The sequence below is a fragment of the Pinus tabuliformis genome, chromosome 1_1 (assembly GCF_031772625.1).
Source record: "Pinus tabuliformis cultivar Carrire ecotype Pingquan chromosome 1_1, CPIR1, whole genome shotgun sequence".
Classification (NCBI taxonomy): domain Eukaryota; kingdom Viridiplantae; phylum Streptophyta; class Pinopsida; order Pinales; family Pinaceae; genus Pinus; species Pinus tabuliformis.
This window is the reverse complement of record NC_142297.1, coordinates 415,100,360-415,113,739: the sequence shown is the minus strand read 5'-3', so window position 1 is coordinate 415,113,739 and position 13,380 is coordinate 415,100,360.

Below are 13,380 nucleotides of genomic sequence, written 5' to 3'. Positions count from 1 at the left end.
ATATCACCATATCAAGTGCACTTTGCCTCAAGTTTTGTTTCGGTATTTTTTGTTGAGCAAAAGACGTTGGTGGGAGTGTGGATAAAAATTCAACCTTCTCATCAAAATTTTGCGTTATAAAAGACCACAATCCTTTTTATTTCCCTTTTTAAATGAGATCCTTTTGGATTTTTTTTGGAAGAGAGTGTTGAGGCTGAGACGGTGGGGGAGACCATCTTTTGCTAATGCTATCTCTACTATAAGAAAGTTTGTACACTGCATTGTAATTATTTTTTCCGATGTTTTTTGGAGAACTATCTTGTCCAGTGTTACTCCTTACCCTCATTCTAACTCTTTTTGTCATTATGGATAGCAAGAGATTCTATCACCTCGACTTCCCTTAGAATGTCAAAAAGGTTAATTCAACAACCTACGCTCACTTCTACATTTCGATTGCGTTTCAAACTCTTTTTTGTGAAAGTTTTTTAATTCTAGATCCAATCACAAGTTCTTTAATTCCAAATCCAATATCTTGAAACGGTTTGAATTCTTCTTTCAGGTTTCCTTGTCATTTCTAGTGCAAATTTGAGGGGTACTCTTTCTTTATTTTGCCTTTGGTCGTTGAGGGTATTATTTCTTTTTCCTTTGGAGACCATCAGTAAAATACAAAGGTAACCAATTTTTCTTAACTTCAAGATGATCTCCCCAAATCTTCTATTCCTTTGATGTACCTTCTCACTTTTACGGAAAATTGCTGGTAATATATTTCTTCAGGGCTCTTGACACCAAGTTTTTTAATTAAAAAGTAGTTTTCAAACTTTTGAAATTGCTTACATAATTAGGCTGAAACACAATGTTGATGATAGAGTAACAACCAACGAATAACTCTTACTCTGGGATGCATAATATGAGGCACTGATATATGATGCCAGCAACTTGTGTTCGCTTTTATGAGGGCTTCTAGCCTATATTACAACTCAACCAATTCTTCATTACTTCAAGATGATTTTCCCAAATCTTCTATTCCTTTGGTGTATCTTTGTACCTCTAGAGGCAATTGCCAGTAATATATTTCTTCAGGATTCTTGACACCAAGTTTTTGAATTAAAAATCAACTTTTAAACTTTTGAAATTGCTCACATAATCAGGATGAAAAACAGTGTTGCTGATAAAGCAGCAACAAACGAATAACTTTCACTCCTGGATGCGTAATATGAGGCACTGATATATGATGCCAACGACTTGTGTTCACTTTTGTGAAGACTTCTAGCCTATATTACAAAGTTTGTCGTACCTCCAACCTTGAGGTTCGAACCTCATCCAAACATCATCAAAAAATTTGAATTAGATCCAAACCTGAACTCGAACACCAACCATGTGACTTAGCATCTGGCTTATAATGTTTTTACTGTTCATTTCAGCCTGTTCTGATGGGAACTTTGGGTTATAAATCTGAGGTGTTTCCTTAAATTTTAGCTCATTCTTTTGGTCAAATGGATATCAATTTCTTTTGTTCGAAAGATGTGGCTTGATAGAATATCCTTTCATTGCAAACAGATTCGGGATACACTGGTAGAGCAGGGCTGTTTTTTCCAATTACACTAAATGAGAGATATTTTATGATGATTACAGCTCAATTTCTCTTGGTTTTCTCGAGTGCATACAGAGACTCACTGGGTTGTTAATAGAAATAAAAATACTGAAGTTCTCCCTGCCAAAAAAAAATACACATAAAGTTGCATAATCTTGTGTACTCCGTTTTACATGACACCGATAGATCCTGTTTTGGTCTTCTGAGGACGACAACAAAAGTCTCATTTCATTTCAGTTTGCATTCGTTTCAGTTTTAGTGTTCATATAACTAACATCAATTCTTGTTATAACCATACCCAAAACTAGAACTGGCACTGACAGACATCATACATCTGAGACCATTCTCGTTGATTGTTATGGTGGGAAAATGCTAGAGTTAGGGTTAGGATTAGGGTTGTTTTTGTCTGTCAATTGTAGTTGGGCCATTTCCTGATATGGAATAGCAGCTATGACTAGACCTTACAAGGCACGAACTCATCAAAAGTAGTAAATTCATCAGATGCGTGAGAAAATCTAATAGTACGCTCGTGCCATAAAATCATGAGAACAGAGTACTTCAATCAATGGATAACATTTTACGAAAATAGTGGGTGAATTAGCACAGGACAAATAATAAAAATGGAAGTGAACTAACCTTATCATCCCCTCCGGAGACCACCGGGCTGAATGCCGATGGAGAATATCTGCAGGCCCCCATGGATTACCCATATCTGTTTCTTAATGATCATGTTCGTTCCTCTTTGTTACACAACTTGCAATCAATAATGCTAATACCCATCTTTCTGGTGGGAATCTGATGGCTATAGGATCACAGAACTATCTGTTCCCAAATTTGACCGCAAATGGGCGCCAAACTCCATCGAAATATACACCCCAACTTTAAATGCAAACAAATGTGAATGGCGTGGTAACGACGTTCCCCAGGGACGATGTACTTGATTTAACCAAATGATGCAAAGGGTAATCACACGAGTTTTTATTGAGATCTAAGAATATAGAATATCAAAATGAGAGGGAGGATACCTTATTGCCCTACCCTCATAATTCACCTAGCGCTTGCCCTTTGATAAACAAAAACCTAATCTCACTAAAGGATAAGCAAAACCCTAATTTCAATGGAGGATCTAACATCAATCCCAAGAAGGGTCTTGGTGATGCTCTCGAGAACTTAAATGGAGTTCATATATTTTTGGATACAAAGGTTGTTGTGGAGTTATACTACAACTATTTTCACCTTATTCAAATCATGTATTGCATGGGTTTTGCATTGATAATATTGAGATGAATTAATGTAAATATCTTGAGATGAATTATGGTATTGGTATTATTTTATTTTATTTTTTAATTAATTAATAATGGGATATAGTTAATGGAATTGTGTGAGAAACCATTAAGTCTAAACATACTTTGGGGTAGTGTAATTTCAACAATTGGCTCTCATTCTTAATTATTTTCCATAAGATTTAAATCTAAGAGCTAATGAAGACTAAACCTCACACAAAACAACTAGTTTCATAAGTTTAAATATGTGAATGTGTTTCTCAATTTGATGTCTACCACTTCAAAATTGTCTTCTTTGTTGACTTTTAAGGTATTTGTTTGGTCTTATTTACTTCTTTAGTTTTTATTTGTTGTGCAATTTATACTTTCCTTTGATCAGCCCCTTGCCTATATGTTTTACTTGCTCTATACCTACATTAGTTAGAGGAGATTTCTTAAAATTCTTATGCCCAAGGAGGTAGACACCTTTAGTAGATAACTAGCGGACTCCTACTCTTGTCCAATTAATTTGGATTTTCAAATGTTTAACTAGAATGAAAATTGAGGACAAATATTGGAATTAATAGGGAAAAAAAAGGTGATGTTTGGTTGGCTTGAATAATAGGCTCATTCCCTCACATAAGGGAATGAGGGTTGACATGATCAAAATTGATATTTACCCTTCTCAATCTTTATATCGCATTCCATTTGTGGGTTGTACATGTGGATCCACACTAACATCTTGTGAATAGGTAGAACGTAGAGGCAATTTCCAAAAAAAGACTAGTAGATACTCATGTTTTATCCATGGCGAAGTATTTGGAGGCTCCTACTTTCATACATGGTCTTTGACACATGAGCTTTCACTTGTGTGATTGTCATGTTTATGAATAGCCTTGATTTTATATCATTTAGAACATTTTCTCTCTCTTTTCATGTATTACCAAAATTTTATCATATTTTAATGAGAATTGTATCTCACCTTCACCTGAGCACTTGGATTGTCGAAAGTAATGTCTCCATCACTCCCTCATCATGAGGATTTACACACACTTAACTTGCTCTTCCATTTTTTGTGTTTCCTTCCCTATGTTACCCTTGCCTATTATGATTTAGGAGTTTTCCCTCCAGAGTTTTTTATTCAATTCTTCAATTATATCTTCAAGGAGGGTTACTAATGTCACTATTGCAAGGAGAGGACCCTATAATGGAGGGTTAGTAACATCTATCGTGGGGTAATATTGTTCATTATTTTTCGTAACAAATTAATATGTTTTATGACATTTTCCATATACAAGCATGAAGAGATTGGTGGTAGTGTGTAATGCATTGAGATATTATCCTTTTAGATGGCTTCATCAAAATTTACAACCCTCTTTTAGGTTTTTTATTTGTTTCTATCTCATTAGCTAGATTTCCTCTTTTGCGCTATAGAAAATCTTACTTCTTAAGAAACCTCAAAACCTAAGTAAACCACCATATAAAATCAACCAACACACCAATGATATATCACTAAAGACATTAATGAATAACCTAAATACATTAAAGACATTAATGAATAAATAGAAATTGAAATAAAAAGGCAAGGAACTTAGAAAATTGAAAGCAAATGTTGAAGAATTAATGGAATGAAAAGCTACCATGGAGGTGGGGAAATAAAATGGTGGAGTTAATCCAAAACCATCCAACAATGTAAGAATTACATGTGTATAATATTTAAATTTGAATATATGTTTGACAATAAGGTTGAGTTTTACCTATGTTTTCTCCTCTTAATGTGTCTTCTAGCCCCACATATGTTGAGAGTATTAGTATAATTCTATTTAGAAGCTACCATTCCTAAAGAACAAGGTGGTATTCTCACCAGATGCAAAAGGGAGATTCAATTGTAAGATGACCTCGGTCAACTTTGTATTGAAGGCACGAAAAAGAGGTCAAAAGGGGATGAAACGATATGGATGGCTTGAAGATTACACCATACATGTAGTTGAGGACTACTTACGTCAGTTTGGATCGGCTTGAAGCAAACTAAGGGAATTTGAATATTGTTTTGAGCATGTTGTGGACCAAACCTTTGAGAAATATTGTAGACTTGTATGGGGTTGTTACACATACATTTGGTAAGAGAATGTACCATTGTTAAAGGATGATGGTAGCTAAAGAGACATACTTATATCCTTTTTTTTAGTGGACGTGAATTATGTTTGGGTCGTGCATTGAGATGAACCTTACTTTATTCCTATGAACTTAGATGCATTTGTGGATATTAAAAGACCATATTGTTTCCCTTTGAAAGAAAATACGTGGAGGATATTTGGGGGAAATGTGATTGTCCATAAAATGTAGATCAGATTTGGGGAACTTGTGGCTCTTTTCCTTGGACCCTAGTAGTGCTTGGAGGTTGTATTTGGAGGGGTTAGCAAAAAAAAACCTAATATGACCAAGAAGATTAGTGTTGGAGCACCTATGGTTTGGGAGAAAGGCTTAAGGGTTATAACAATTGGGGGTTTAGAGTTTTAGGAGTTAGGGGTTAAGAGTAAAGGGTAAATGGTTAGAGCTTAGGGCGTTTACGAATTAGGAGGTTGAGGACTAGAGGGTTGAGGTCTAAGGGGTTTATGGGTTAAGGGTTAATGGCTTAGTGGTTAAGGGCTTCAAGGGTTAAGGGTTAAGCACCAAGGGCTTAGGGATCAAGGGATTTAGGGGTTAAGTGCTTAAGGGTTATGGGATTTAGGTGTCAATGGGTTAAGGGGTTAAGGGATTTAGGGGCTAGGGGTTAATCGTTAAGGGTCATGGTTTAAGAGGATAAGGGCTTAGGGATTAGGGGTTCAGGGATTCTAAGTTAAGGGTTAGGGGGTTAGGGTTTAAGGGATCAAGGGGTTAATGGGTTATGATTTATGAGTGTAGGGACTAAGGGATTATGGCTTTGGGGTTAAAGGGATAGGGAATTTATTGGTTATGGGTTAAGGGCTTATGGGTTGTGATAATGGGGCCCCTAATCCACTTATCAAAATTATTCGGGGTTCCCCTATCAATTTCTCGTATTGCCTTTCCTCGAGGTCCCCTAGCCCCTATATCATGAGATCTTAAGGTCCCTTAACATTCTTTAATGTTAGGATTATAGATCTCAGTAAACCATGCTCGCACCTCTCTCTTCTACGCATCCATGCTACCCTTATGTCCCCTTGCCTCGTTTAATATAGAAAAACATCACACTCCCCAAAATTCATGAGAATTGAACATTTGAAGGTGGTCATTTAACAATCGCTTCTAAAAGTTTAATTCTAATGACTGTTCTTTTTTGGGGTGGTGTCCAAAATTACCTCCAAAAGTTACATTGTTGTGACTTTTAAGGGTGGTTTAGGGATTCCAAGTCAGGGGTTAGCATCTTAGGTTTTAAGGGATCATTGGGTTAATGAGTTATGAGCTATGAGCATAGGGATTAAGGGATTATTGCTTGGGGGTTAAGGGGATAGAGAATTTAGTGGTTATGAGTTAAGGGGTTATGGGTTATGATAATGTGGCCCCTAATTCCCTTATCACAACTATTGGGGGTTCCCCTATCAATTTCTCTTGTTGCCTTCCCTCTAGCCCCCCTATCCCCTATGCCATGACTTCTTAAGGTCACTACCCATTCTCTAATGCTAGGATTATAAATGGACGGTGACATCATAGTCATGAGAAAGGTAAAGTGAATGGATTTTGAGGTGTCAGATGCCTTAGCTATGTTGGGAGCTATGGTTCTCAATGTTGTGCATGTTGTGCATCGATAAAGGGAGTTTTCTTAACCTTGACCTTATGATATCTAGTAATTATGTTGAGATCATAATTATGTTGATGTCTACATATGTATACATGTATGTATGTATGTTGTTGTCTGACAGGATCATGGTTGTTTTATGATAATGTTTATATATATGTATGTATGTATGTCATTGTCTGACAGGGTTTTCATGGATCATTCTTGTGGAGGAATGATTGCTTAAGCAAGTGAATGGCACGAAGAGGTTCCCGGTTTATGAGGAATCAAGTGGGAAAGGTAGCCCTGATAGATTTATGAGGTCAGTATCATGTGGATATGAATTCATATTATGTGATTATACTATGTCTATGCGTATGTTATGGACAGGATATGATGAAGGATACATTAGTGGAATGAAAGCAGTGTGACCTATGACATGTTGGTACAAGCATGAATAAGACACTAGAAGCATGGTTTCCTGGTAGAGTCAGTGCAGTATTTGGATGTGCAGTACTATTGTTGTGTATATTTTGTACTTGTTATACCTATGGTGTCGCGTACATGTAGGATATGCAATGTTATGTACATATGATGTTGTGCGCATGTTGGATATGCAGTGATATGTACATATGGTGCTTTGTACACGTTGGATATGTGGTGCTATGTACATATGGTGCTTTGTGTATGTTGCATATGTGGTGTTGTGTACATATGGCATGGTGTGCATGTTGTACATATGGTGCTATGTACATGTGGTGTTGTGTGCATGATTGTACATGTGGTGTTGTGTGCATGATTGTAGATGTAGTGTTGTGTGCATGTGGTGTTGTGTACATGTTGTACATAGGGTGATGTGTGCAGGTGGTGTTGTGTACATGTCATTCATGTGGTACTATGTACATGTGGCGTTATGTACATGTTGTGCATGTGGTATTGTGTTGTGTGCATGTGGTGTTGTGTACACGTTGTACATAGGGTGATGTGTGCAGGTGGTGTTGTGTACATGTCATTCATGTGGTGCTATGTACATGTGGCGTTATGTACATTTTGTGCATGCGGTATTGTGTACACCTTGTGCAGGTGGTGCTGTGTACATGTGGTATTGTGTACACATCGTACATGTTGTGTTGAGTACATGTGGTATTATGTTATACATATTGTGTAGTCATGATATTGTGACTTATGTATTCATTGTGTTGTACTCTATGTACATATATGTGTTGTGTTGTACACTGGGTGTAGGTGTATGTATTGTGCTGTGTTGTGTTGTACACCTGGTGTAGGTGTATGTATTGTGTTGTGGTTTACACTAGGTGTAGGTGTATGTGTTGTATGTTGGATGTAAGTGCATGTATTGTGTGGTACACCGAGTGTGTGTGTATGTGTGTGATGCACACTATATGTATGTGTACGTGGTTGAAGAGAAGAGAAGTATTGGGTGATTGCCAGATGTGGAAACTAATCCAATGGGTGTACGAATGGACAAAGGTAGAAACAAGAACTGATTGAAAGACAAGTATCAATATTTCATTTTAGTTTTATTGTGCATGTGATCTATGATTCTAATTTGTGACGATTGCATGCGATTCATGATTTTGATCCATGGTTTCATTTTGAGCTAACCGATGTGATATGTTTATACACAATGATTTGATCAAACAACTAGTTATACTTTTTGTGACAGGAAGTAGACATAATCGCAATTGTACCTTATTGACGAGCTACTAATGAGGTATGATTTGAATTTATTTCAATTTTTTTCGAATCTAATGGGAATTATGTGCTTGGTACAAGAAGCATGGAAATGCCCAGTTTGGGTGGTTGGAATTGGTTGTTAAAGAATTAGCAGTGCCAGTGAAAGGAATTGGAACATGCAACATTATGCTGCTAAAGCACTTCAAGAGAAGGGCCATTGTTGGACACTGGTACCCAATAGTTTTAATTGATTGTCATGAGCATGTTATGACCAATATGATGGTTTTGAGGCAAGGATATGCCCTGGGTTTTTGACCTTCCGATGCGAGGAAACCTTTCTAATGGAGGGGTCACCCGAGGGAATGTGTAACAAAGAAGGGAAAGCCCACGGAACTTGGAAGGTGTGTGAATGCATGGAAGGGGGTGACCGGATTGCCCGAGGGACTATGTAGCAAAGAAGGGAAGGCTAGGGATGGATTTTTTTTTATTCATTAACATTGCGAGATGGAATCAGATGCCCATTGGGAGTGTGTCCTGGAACAATAATCAGACAACTGTTCACTGAAAGGACAAGTAGCACAGGATTGTAGCGCTAAACATTTGATGCAGATTTGACTTTGGCAGTGGATTTTGGACTTCCTGGGAAGGAGGTGAATCCTGGTACTACTTTTGAGGGTGGAGGTGTGAGCCTCTAGATTCCCTTGTTGATTGATATAGGCAATGTATCCTTTTATTTGTTGGTTGAGAAAATGTGCATATGTGTATATGTGTATATCATTGTAAATATTGTATCGAGCTAGATTTCTAAAGCTCCATGAACAATATGGTTATTTTCTGGTTGAAGAAAATGTGCATGAGAGTATATGTGGTTGTTATTGTAAATACCATAATGAGTTGTGTTATAAAGCTCCAGTACGCAGTATGTTTGTCATGTTTTCAGCAATGGTCATTGTAAATATTGCAATGAGCTATATTATAAAGCTCCATAGGTAGTATGTTTTTTTTAGTGGTTTGCTAGTTTATATGTGTCATTGAACACCGAGGATGGTTTTCTCCTCAGGGGGAGCGTTCTGTAACAACCCTAGTTGATTTTCCATGTAAAAAAACAAATAAGACCAAGGTCATGGGACACATATTCCAAGTTGAATGTTGGGAGAAACATCCTAGTGGGTGTTCATTTGGTTTATTATGGCTAAAGGGAATTAACAAAGGCATTTAGAAAGGCAAGATACATTTATTTATGAAAATAAAGGAAAGTGAAAGGTCACATGTTTGCATGAGAGGGAAATTGAAGGAAAAATGAATGAAAATGAAGAAAATAGGGGCCTCGATGATAAAAATGCTTCTGAGGATTAGTTCATAGATTTTTTCAGTGCTACATTTTTTCAGTTTAGTTTTGGAGCTTTCATTCTATTCTTTCTCTCTCATACTCTTGGACACTTAGATTTTTCTTGGAGTATTCTTGGGGGAGTGTTGCATACTTGGGATTTGGAGCAATAAGGCAAAGGAAGAGTAGGAAAGTGCAAGAGGACATCGAGACCAACAATGATAGCAGATTTTTCTTACATGTACCAAGTTTCATGTATGATTTCCTTGCTAGTTTTTGCATGCATGTGGTTTCTTGGTTATGATATGTCATTGGAAGGAGGATTGCCTAGATTGAGAGTGGTTTTTACCAGACTTTCCATTTCCTAGATAGCCATGGTTTTGTGGGTTTTATCTTTTGTTTTCTGGTTGGTGCCCAAGTTCCTGTGGTTGTGGGTTGAGTTACTAGTTCATGGAAGCCTTGGTTTGGCAAACACTTTGGAAGCCTTATAATAACTTTGGTTGAGTTACTAGTCCTGGAAGCCTTGGTTGGAAAAACACTTTGGAAACCCTTGGTGGGTTGAGTTACTAGTCCCAGAAGCCCTAGTTGGATAAATAATCTGGAACCCTGGTAGCATCTATGGGTTGAGTTACTAGTCCTGGAAGCCCTGGTTGGAACAAACGCTCTGGATTTGTAGACATCTTGGATAGATACCGATCTCGTAATGGTTACCGATGTATGATCATGAGGTGGAATCAATTATTGAGGCTTGAGGTGGTTTGGCCTCTATAAGCCCTGGTTTGGTTTTATTTGATTTTTTTCATGAGATCCCACATTCATGCTTGGAATATGGCATGAGGGTGATTGAATGAAAGAAAGAATTGGTTGAACCCAATCAATGGTCGGGTCGTACATGGAAGTCCCTGACTTGGTTAGATTTTCATATGTTAATAAGAACCCTTTTTCCTTGGTATTTTCATGAATAAATGTGCTTGATATTATGTGGCTTTAATGGTTGTTTCCTCATTGATATATTACTAGATATTTGTTGGTTATAAGTATGTTTTATGACAATTATGATGTATGGATCTCATCATGTTTCGATTATCATATGAAATGTTAATGAATGAATGACCTAATAGATAACAATGCAACTATTGCAAGGAGATATCAATCCTCTTTGACGATTCTTAGATAAGTATGAGACCCCTATGCTCAGATCTGTTGTTATGACCTGTAGATTACATATTTTTGACATGTTTGAAGAAATGTCTGTCATGGCTAGTAGGTGTCCTGTCAAGCCATTGATTAAATGCTTGCATTAGTAACCTTGTTCCAATGTTATTTATCACCTTTGAAGGTTTCATGAAGTTCTGGTCAATGGCCAGAGTCTTGGCCCTGAAAAAGTGGCTTGAAATCTAGGGTCGTTGGCTCGGAACTATCCAAAAAAGTCCACAGTCGCTGGCATGCCTTATTGTGGGAGCGACTGGAAGGCCTCAGTCGCATGCATGGCTTGTCATAGGAGTGGTTGACGGTCAAGATTAGTAAAATGTCAATTTGCTTCAGGGGTTGATCACCTGGAAGGGTTGACTCGCTCCTGAAGGTTATGTAGGATGTGTGGCAGGTCAGTTTGGTTTAGTTCTATTTGTTCCACTTCCTTAACTGTACAAGGGGAGTTGAATCACATCATAATGGCCTCTCGTCACATGTTTGCCCTGGTGGACCGGTTAGCTTGGGTAAATGTGGGAGGATGGTGTTATGTAATTTGCGTAAGGTGTAGTCCAAAAGTAGTAGTTGTTGGAACTTTTATGATGAACCTTGTCGGTGCTGCACGTTGCCCTTGGAGGTGCAACCACCTTGGCATTGTGGCAGGGGCAGTCCTTGAAATTAAAAACCATGGTTTCAAGCCCTCGAATCCAAGCCTCTGAATCAAAGTAAGAGTCTCCAAAAAAAATATTCTAGCCATTAAGAGAGTTGCTTAGATGATTATCTAGTACAACCAGTGAGGCGAATTTCCTTAAAGTGGCGATGACATGCTCATAGGCCTTAATCTGAGAGAGCCCCGAGAGCTCTAAGGTTTTGTGTGTCAAGTTCAGTAGTTGTGCCAGTGTGATTAAATGACTTCATAAGGTCTAGGCGGCTATGATATTTAGGAGGGTGGGATCAATGAGATTAATCTTGGATAAGCAATGAGATTAATCCGAGGTAAGCGGTGAAAAATATGTTGATTGGGAGAAGATGAGAGAGTGTAGCGACAAAGGTAGGTAAGGAGTAGGAAACCGAGACAGTGAAGAGGGTTGAGATTCCCCGAAAGAGGCATCATATACACAAGATCCAAAGCATAAGATACAAAACCAAATTATATTGAATCCCTAATTTTCCTTAACCTTATCAACGGTGGTTTGTCACCTTTGAGGCTCGAAAGTTAAAGTGTGACTTTAAAATATCAAAAAGAAAATAACGTTCAAATAAGCGATCAAATAACAATATTGTTTTTTTGAAATTGTAGCTAAACTGCATAAAATGGATTAGCTAAAAATAATTAACCAAAATTTCCAGAAAAAAATAAATAAAAATAAATAAATAAATAAAATCAGATAATACAAATTACAACTAACACCTAGTTCTAGTCAAATAATCATTCAGTGATTAGTTAAAAAAAAGAAGAAACATAAATGTGAGATAATACAAATTACAACCAACACCGGGTTATAGTCAAATGGTCATTCAGTGATTAGTTAACTAACTTTTGTAGCTAGAAATAAATAAAACTCATACAGACAGTTGTGGAACTTTATTCTCAAATAAATAAATAAATAAAATCAGATAATACAAATTACAACTAACACCTAGTTCTAGTCAAATAGTCATTCAGTGATTAGTTAAAAAAAAAAAAGAGAAACATAAATGTGAGATAATACAAATTACAACCAACACCGGGTTATAGTCAAATGGTCATTCAGTGATTAGTTAACTAACTTTTGTAGCTAGAAATAAATAAAACTCATACAGACAGTTGTGGAACTTTCTTCTCGATAATAATAACATACGGCTGTTGAACTTCTTATCGATAATAATAACAAGATTGCATATGCATAACTCCACTTAATATTAATATTAAAGTACAACAATATGTAATATCTCCGATAGTTTTAAAAGAGGTTTCAAACACCCCTTACGTTCAATAATGTTATTACGAAATTACAGAATTAACGTCAGTTTTCTCTATAACAGAAATAAGAGCTAGTTTTGAGATTGCTGTAACCAACAAAATAAGTTTGAATAAACTAAGCATCATAAGCAACCAGGGGTTCTATCCAAAGGAAACGCTACATTAGTTCTAGATGCTGGCCCTTATACGATGTTAATTCCGCTTAGCATTAATAATAAACATGCCTAGTATTTTGAGCTTCACATGTGCCTGCAGAAATTCACTACACCTCCAATTGGTCGTCAATGCCTATTGCCTCCATGAAACTCATGGGTATTGACACCACACATTATTGAGAATCGATATCTTTCATGTTCATCCTATACCGGTAACAGAGATCTAAAATTATATAGACTAATTTTAAATTCCTCTGCAACTTGCCTCTTACATTGCCATTTAAATCCACATGGTCCATTTCGGTTCCCATAAACATCAACATATCCTGCATAAGCTAGTTAATTTCTCTGCCTAATCGTCCACCGATAAATGTCATTATTAAATTGAGTAGAGTGCCCAAATGCTTTGGAAAAGACCAAAAATACCCGCAAAAATTGTTTTGACTGACACTTGCAGTAGACTTAATCACACAATCTTCTA